Source organism: Microtus oregoni, unplaced genomic scaffold (assembly GCF_018167655.1).
Source record: "Microtus oregoni isolate MIOR12 unplaced genomic scaffold, Mior012 000003F_ref0000135, whole genome shotgun sequence".
NCBI classification, from domain to species: Eukaryota; Metazoa; Chordata; class Mammalia; order Rodentia; family Cricetidae; genus Microtus; species Microtus oregoni.
The window spans coordinates 23850993-23860157 of NW_024543062.1; positions in this window are offsets into that span (position 1 = coordinate 23850993).

A 9165-nucleotide genomic window follows, 5' to 3' on the forward strand; every position below is an offset into this window, starting at 1 on the left:
TAGCACCTTATTTTCCAAGGAAAACAAGCCTTCTCCACAGGGAACCCCATTGGGGATCCTCCCAGGACCTGGCTTCAGCCTCAGCTCTGTTCACAGTGAGCTCCTAGCTGTACAGCACAAGCTTCCCCCATCCCCACCTCAGTACTCACAGCAATCTAGCAGCTTTTCTCTGAATGGGATTCCAGAGGCCCCAGGAGGCATTCCCTCCAGGGAATTTGTGAGGTCAGGATTGGTCGGCCATCTGGAAGCCTCAACTCAGTTCCTCGGGGATGCCACATCGCTCACCACGGAGGCTCCTCTTTAGCCCTCACACTGCCAGTAGCAGCTGGGAAGACCTTTGCATTGGCTATAGGGGGAGGGAACACCCTCCACTGTCTAAGGCAGCCCTCCTCCCCCCAGTCCTCCTGTACGGTGCTGGTGGACTCCAGGTCAGCAAGGGAGGACGTTACATTCAGCACAGGGACTACAGGGGGCAAGCATTCCCTTCTTGTGGATGTTCCGGCCCCAGTCTCTCCCTGCTGTAGCAGGGAGAGCTAATTGTGAGCAGAGGTGGGCAGGATTACACGGCCCAACTAGTCATCAGCTGGGCTTATTCCTGAGCAGTGTCTAAGGGAGCTAAAGCCTTTGTTTGGTTTTGACAGAGCTAAGGGAGCTCTCCCGTTAGTGACATCCCCTGTGGAGTGGGGTGTGGCAGAGGCTCAGTGTCACCCCAGGACCTGACACTGAGGGGAGAGTTATGCTCCCTGGGCTCCTGCGATGATGCTAAGGAGTTCAAGCTCAAGCATCTCTGCATCGGCGCCCATAGCAGAGGCTTTTCGCCTGGGCAACTGTAGCTGGAGCCCGTGGCGAATCCTCCGGGGCCTGCCTTTTTGCCCATGGTGACAGCTGAGGCGGCCACTGCTGGGCTGGGGACTCTCGTGCAGATGTGGGGGCCACAGCTGCCCCCTTCTCTGACTCTGGCCAGGGTTGCTGCCATGCCCTGCCCTGCATCCTGCTGAGAAGTTTGCTCAGAACTGGAGCTGGTTGCCCCGCCTAGGCCTGGTTCCAGGCTGTGCCACAGGAGATCACCAGTCCTGCTCCCTCCCCCCTTGCAACAGCAAGCAGGGCAGTTCAGCAGCACAACCTCAGCAAGGCACAGCCTAGAGAAGAAAAGGAGGGGCAGACTGTCAGCGTTCCTTTTGGATTTTCACAGAGTTAGGGTCAAAGAGATGGTTACTTACTGTTGTTCTTTTGGTCCCTGCCCTAGCCATGCCCACTCCTTTTAACTCCTGACCTCCGCCCCACCATCGCTCTCTTCCTGCTTTCCCTCTCACACGGGGCTTTGCCTCTCTCTTCCTCTCTCTCTCCCCCTCCCCCCCTCTCTCTCCCCCTCTTTAATAAACATTTATGGCTATTTTCTGTGTTTGTATGTCTGACCCACCGTGTGCGTGCCCTCCCGCTGGTGAGAAGCTATAGCCGCTTGCTCTGCTTGCTCTCGGGTGCCTGACCCTAGAGCCGGCACCCGGGACCCGCCAGAGTTTGCTGCGGGGCGGGGGACCCAAGGGATATTTTTTAAGAACAAGACTTACTGCCCCATGGTACCAGATTTAGACTCGAGTACAAACAGATATACAAAACAAAGAACATATTAAACACAAAAATCCAACAACACAGACAACACAGACGCACTGCGTGGCTTAGGGGTAAAGCCAAAAGCAAAATTTCAGACCTTCCGATATGGGTTGAGCCCCGAAGGCTCCAGACACCCCTGGAACATCTTCCAGGGCTGCGAGGGAAAGTCTGAACTCGTCAGTTCCTTTCTACCTCTCCAGATTCAGAGCACTCAGATCTGAGCGTATAGAGCTTAACAAAGAACACAAATGACACAGACACAGACTAACAAATCAGTGCTGGCCAGCTTATCCCCTGGTGGTGGGTCGGTAGTTCCTGGGGGAGGTCTTCAATTCCAGGCCAATGCACCAAATGAAAGACCCTCAGAGAGGACCTTTTTCTCCGATGAAGACCCCAGAACCAGGACACTCTGAGACCAGGCCACAGGATGCAATTAGCAAGAGGTTTATTGAGTAAACACAGGTACCTGCGGGTGGCAAAGTCTTTCGGAGGACTTGCGTGCCTGCAGACTGGGGGAAGGTCTTTTTATAGGAAAGAGGGCAGCAGAAGCAGATTACAGAAGCAAATATGTGGTTAGTGGTCGGTTGGAATGGGGCAAGGGGCATAAGTGGTTTTTCCTTTCCCAGCAGAGATGTATGGGAACAGATATCCTGTTCCTCTTTTGGTTTTTCCTTTCCCAGCATAGATGTATGGCAACAGACATCCTGTCATATAGATGTTCTATCTTATATCCTGCTTTACAGATTGTCCTATTTTATAGATGGATATCCTGCTTTGCAGGCAGGGACCCTGACCTCACTCTGCACTTATATTTGTTCGTCAAAAGCCTTGTGAAATGACGTTACAGCAGCTAAGCTGGGATCTTTGTTTCTTTTGTGAACTGCTGATATTCTAAGTTTGGCACATATGCTGGCTATAGGCATCCTGTTTCCCTAAGCAAACGGGATGTTCTCATGAGAGCAGGCTAGCTGCAGGCCCTGAGAGGGTCCTGAGGGTCTCAAGTGAACAGGATGTTCTCATGGGAGCAGGCCAGCTGCGGGTTCTGGGGGGTGGGGTGTCCAGAGGGTCTTTCAGTTACCACCATACAGTCTTGCAAGGTTTTGTTTTGTTTTGTTTTCAGGTACAGCTGTGATCAGGTTTGACTCCAGGAAAGGCTCCAAAGCTAGAGAGAAACCCATAACACATAAACAAAATAATGATAATATTAACAATAACAACAAAAATATCTGAGAGCTCAAATAGTTGACTTCACCCACAATTCAAAAATCATAAAATAAAAATAAATCAAGGACAAACCAAGTAGAAACAAATACCTTAAGTATGCCATTCAACAATTAGGAAAAGCTTAATCCCAGCACTTGGGAGACAGAGGCAGGAGGACATCAGTGAGTTATAATACAGACTCATCCACCAAGTGAGATTATAAGACTCATGCACTGTCTCATAGGCTATAAGCTCCCATGGTCAAGATTCTGGGAACAAGGAGACAGTTCAGATGTCCCTTCCTTCCTTCTTTCCTTCTTTCCTTCCTTCCTTCCTTCCTTCCTTCCTTCCTTCCTTCCTTTCTAAAGGCAGAAGTCACAAAACAATCCCACACCAGTTTGGAATTATGATTAATAAAAGGGTTATTTAGCCGGGCGGTGGTGGCGCAGGCCTTTAATCCCAGCACTCGAGAGGCAGAGGCAGGCGGATCTCTGTGAGTTCGAGACCAGCCTGGTCTACAAGAGCTGGTTCCAGGACAGGCTCCAAAACTACAGAGAAACCTTGTCTCGAAAACAAAAAAAAAAAAACAAAAACAAAAACAAAAAAAAAAAACAAAAAAAGGGTTATTTATTTAAAGGAAAAACTTACAGATTACTATCCTAGACAACAGCCCTCTGCTCAACCAGGCAAAAGGGGTCTAATAGCCAGAAGTGGAGTCTGAAGCAAGAAACAGAGCTCAGGGCTACTGCTGCTTTAAAAGCAGCAGAGACCATGCCCAAGTGGACTGGTATCTTAAAGGCTCTTGGCTGAAGAAGCAGAAGGAGTTCCCTCAGCAACTTCCTTCCTTCCTTTTTTGGTCTCCAGGAAAGGGCTTCTCCATCGTTTTGGAACCTGTTCTGGAAGTCTCTTATAGACCAGGCTGACTCCCAAGTACTGAGATTAAAGGAATAGGCCACAACCACCTGGCAGGATCTCTTTCTTGTTGTTCTCCTGCAGGTGAAAATCAGGTTGAATGAAGTGCCAAAGTCAAAGGCCTCTTCCACCACCTCTGAGCCCCAGCTGTGTTTTGAGCATCGTGCTTGGTTAATCTCTCCTCATACATTGAGTTTAATAAATGTGGAAGACAGGCTGAGGGAAAAAAAATCAAGAAAAACAGAGAAGTTCCTATGTGGAACAGGACAAAATAGAGATCTAGAATGAGAGGGAGAGAAAGAGGCAGGGATGACGTAGTATTCCCTTAAGCAAAGGAAAACATAACCCTACAGAATACCTGGAACACAGTGAATCCAGTCATTCAGGGAATTTATAGGCCTTACTGCTTACCATTTAGAAAAAACCATCTAGCTCGGTGGTGGTGGCAGCACGTTTCTTTATTCCCGGTTCTACAAGAGCTAGGTCCAGGACAGAGTCCAAAGCCAGACAGAATAAGTTTTTATGATTTATTTAACTTTATTATATGTGCAATGGTGTGAGGGTGTCAGATCACCCAGGAACTGGATTTACAATCACTTATGGGCTGCCATGTGCCTGTTGGGAATTGAAGCCACTTCTTTAGGAAGAGCCACTGAGATATCTCTTCTGGGAATTGAACTCAGGACCTCTGGAAGAATAGCCAGTGCTCTTAAACTCTGAGCTATTTCTCCAGCCCTTGTTTGTTTCTTTAATTTAGGAAAAAAATGTATTTATTTTATGCATGAGCACTCTATCTGTATGTACTCCATTTTAGCAGAAGAGTGTAATAGATCCCCACCTTGTGGTTTCTGGCAGTTGCAGAAATTTCATCTCTCCAGTTTTGATACTTTCCTTGTTCAAGAAGAGAACTATCATCACCATGGGATGTGAATAACATTAAAAATGAAAGGCCCCTGGCAGAATTTCATCGCCAAATGCATGACAGTCCTGCATGAGACCACCCTGTCACATGTTTTTTATCGTGTATTTTTGTTTTGTTTTGTTTTTGTGTTCTCTGACTCTCTTGTACATTGAGTTTAATTTCAAATTTTATTTGTTTCTCTCAGTGTGCCCATGTCTGTCCGTGTGTGTGTGAGAGGGGGGCAGGGTCATAGTTTAAAACATTTTAGTGAAGGCCCTTTGCAGACAGCATGGGTGTTGACTTTACCAAGATGGAAGCTTTTAGGAGGCTGCCTCTGGTAACCACCTTGATGAGTGCTGACCTCAGCAAGATGGTAGACACTACGAGCCATATGTTAAAGGTCCATTTTGTTCTCAGTCTCCTAGCCTTTAGAAGACCATGATTTGAAATCAGTGTTCTCTACATTGTAACAATACTCTGTATGTGTAAAGAAAAATACCATAAACCTTTAGCTTCCTGTTTAGGGTGAGAAGGTTAAAAAGAGAGAGAGAAAAAAAAGAGAAGAAATGTGGAAGACAGACTGAGTAAAAAAATCAAGAAAAACATAGACATTCCTACAAGGAATGGGACAAAATAGAAATCTGGAATGAGAGATAGAGAGAGAGAGAGAGAGAGAGAGAGAGAGAGGCAGAGTATTCCCCCAAGCAAAGGAAAACATAACCCTACAGAACATCTGGCACACAGGGAATTCAGTCCTTTGAGGGAATTTATAGGTCTCATTGCCCACCATAAGAAAAAAGCATCTGGCTGGGTGGTGGTGGTGATACATTCCTTTTTTTCAGATCTAGGGGACAGCCTCAAAAGCTAGAGAGAAACCTTGTCTTGAAAAAGCAAAAAATAAATAAGTAAAGTATTAAATGAATAGACAGATAGATGTATAGATAGATAGATAATAGATAGATAGATGATAGATAGATAGATGATAGATAGATAGATGATAGATAGATAGATGATAGATAGATAGATAGATAGATAGATAATAGATACATAGATAGGTAGATAGCCAACTACACAGATAGATAGATACATAGATAGGTAGATAGCCAACTACACAGATAGATAGACAGGCAAGGTGACACAGAGAAACCCTGTCTTGAAAAAAGAAGTGTGTTTAGTGCCATGCCTTTAATCTGAGCACTAGGAGGCAGAGGCAGAGGCAGAGGCAGAGGCAGAGGCAGAGGCACCTGGATCTCTTTGAGTCCAAAGCCTGTCTCGTCTACAAAGTGAGTTCCAGGGCATAAAAAGATACACTACACAGGGAAACCCTATGTCAAAAAAAGAAAACCCAAATAATAATAATAATAATAATAACAACAACAACAACAACAACAACAACAATATATCTAAGAGTTCAAATAATTTACTTCACCCATAATTTAAAAATTAAAAAAATAGTGTGTCTGACTGAGCAGCAAAAGGACTTTGTGTGACAAGGGGCTGCCACAATTATGGCAGCGTGAGAGGGAGAGACCAAGGGACTGAGGGAGGAAGGGAGGGAGTTGGCAAGGGCAGTTCCCTGCCATCTAAGTCTGCTTTCAAAGACATTTCACCATGGCCACCACTTGCTTGCTTGGGGTTCTCTTTCTGTTGTTTTGTTTTTACAAACTCATTCCCCCTTCTCAGACTAAGTACTGAGTCAGAGAAAATTCAAACAGCTGTGGAATAATTTTTAAAATTCCCAATTGGATATCATTTCCAGGAATAATATTGACATAGTGATTTGTTTTGAATGTTTTTACTTCAGACATAAAAAGTAAAAGTGTAATTTTATTGATTTCTTTTAGAGGGTCAGTTTCCCACCAGGATGGTTCACATTTGCTGTGCTGCTGAAGATGATCTCCTGATCCTTGTATTTCCAGTTCCTGAGTGCTGCTGGCGTGACAGACAAGGGCTGCACACTGGAGTTTTTCATGCAGTACTGAGAGCATGGAGCCCATAAGACCAAGATGAAAGCATTAGAGGGGACTGGCTCCATATCTAGCAGATGCCAGTGAATCTCTGGGAGCTTGAACCCAGCCTGGTCTAGGAGAGCTAGTTCCAAGAACAGAGAAAAACAAAAACAAACAAACAAACAAAAACACATAAATTAAACAAAAGAGAGAAAAAGAAGAAATGTCGATTTACAGATAGAAAATAAGGAAAAAAAAACCCAGAATGTTACCAAGAAGACAGCCTGGTCTATAAAGAGAGTTCCAGAAAGGCTATGGCTATTACACAGAGAAACCGTGCCTCAAAAAACAATAAAAGAAGAAAACAAAAACAAAGAAATAAAGAAAATGCTGCTTTTCCCCCTTTTTTCTTTGTTAATCCCAGATTATTTATTTTACTTTTAGTTTTCCTTTTTAAATTGTAATTGCAGCAGCAGTGTTCAGAAGAAAGTCCTCTTCCACGTAGTGAAATAGTTTGTCTGAGGCACAAATAAAAAGACAGGTCCTGTCCCCCCTCCCCACAAAAATCAAGTTAAAATGTGAAATAAAACAAAGAAGGCAAAAAAGGTTTTTTTTTTTTAAATTTTTTGTTTTTTTGCTAAGAAACCCCAAAATTTCCCAACTTCAACAAGAAGGTAATGTTTTCCAACTTCAGCAAGAAGGCAGCAAATATGCATATCTCTCTAGGTCAGGTGGTGGTGACCCCAACACTTGGCTGGGAAAGGCAGGTAAATCCCTGTGAGTTCAAGGCCTGCCTGGTCTACAAGAACTAGGTCCAGTACAGCTAGTACTGTTAGGCAGGGAAACACTTTCTGGGGGGGGGGGGAGGAAGCATATCTAAGCAGACCAGTCAAGTTGTAGCCCCACCCTTTAATGGTTCAAGCAGGTGTTCAAGACCTTAGCAAGGGGTGGTGACCTTGAATCTTACTATCAAACACAAAGCAAGTAGGAAGAAATGCCTTTGGTAGTTACCCCATTCAAGAATTATGAAAAAGCCGGGCGGTGGTGGCACAGGCCTTTAATCCCAGCATTTGGGAGGCAGAGGGAGGCAGATCTCTGTGAGTTCGAGACCAGCCTGGTCTACAGAGCTAGTTCCAGGACAGGCTCCAAAGCCACAGAAAAACCCTGTCTCGAAAATCAAAAAAAAAAAAAAGAATTATAAAAAAATTTAGCCTGGCGCCTTTAATCCCAGCACTTGGGAGGCTGAGGCAGGCATATCTCTGTGAGTTTGAGGCCAGTCTGGTCTACAAGGTCTATTTCCAGCCCAGGCTCCAAAGCTACAGAGAAACCCTGGCTTGAAAAACAAGAAAACAAAATACCACCACCACCACCACCAAAAAAAAATTTAGGAAAAGCCAAGCAGTGGTGATGTAATACTTGTAATCCTAGCACTTGAGATGCTGAGGCAGGAGGATATCAGTGAGCTCAAGGCCTGCCTCATTTATCAAGCAAGTTCCAGGGATGTTACATAGAGAAACCCTGCCTCAAAAAACAAAATAAAACAAGACCCCAAAAACAAAAGAGTTAGAAAAGTGCTCATGAAACACCATGAACCAACTAGATGGCACTTAATAGCAATCAAAGGTGAAATAAAAAGGCAGAAAATTTCTTTGATAAAATCCAACCTGCTTCCATTGTCAAAGCTGTACAGCCAGTAGAACTAGAAGGAACAGGTGCCCATTTATCAAATTAAAAAAAAAAGCTAGACTCTCACATGATCATAAAAGATGAAAATCTTACGAGAAGAACTTGATAAAATGCAGCAGGAACTCTTGCTATTCTCCATGACTTTCAGAATTCACAGAGTTCACTCTGCCTTCTAAGTGACGGGATGATGACAGTAAAGGTGTTTGCTTCCTTTTATTGTATATTTAGTTTAATTTTAAATTTATTCAAGTGTTTCTGTGTGTGAGAGAGAGACACAGAGAGAGAGAGACAGACACACACACACACACACACACACACACAGAGAGAGAGAGAGAGAGAGAGAGAGAGAGAGAGAGAAGGAGAGAGAGTTCAGTATAAAGTTAGGCTCCAGACACTTTCTAGGTCACATATCAAAAGTTTTCATTATGAAAACAAAAGTCAATAAACAACTCTGAACTTTTTCTTTATTTGCTTGTTTGTTGGTTTGTTTGTCCGTTCGTTCATTCTTCTGTTCACATATTTGCTTACTTTATTTATTTACAGTGGAAGAGTTCTGTTAGGGTTAGGAATCAGTACAGAATGATCCATCAGACAGGCTCCAAAACCACAGAGAAACCCTGTCTCGAAAAACCAAAAAAAAAAAAAAAAAAAAAAAAAAAAGATCCATCAGAATGGTAGGTAGGAAGTTATCCTGGGGAAAGAGTAAGATGTCCGCCATGACCTTCCCTATTGAAAGGGAGCATTCTGAGGGAAACAGGTCCCGAAGGCAAGACTAAGAGGAGAAACCTGAGTTTCAAGTGCTGCCTGCCTCCCACAAGTCCTTTCCCCAAAGTCAGGCATTTAGATAAACAAGGATCTCCTTTCAGTCCCTTTTGAGGATCTTCAGGCCCTGACCTGAACACT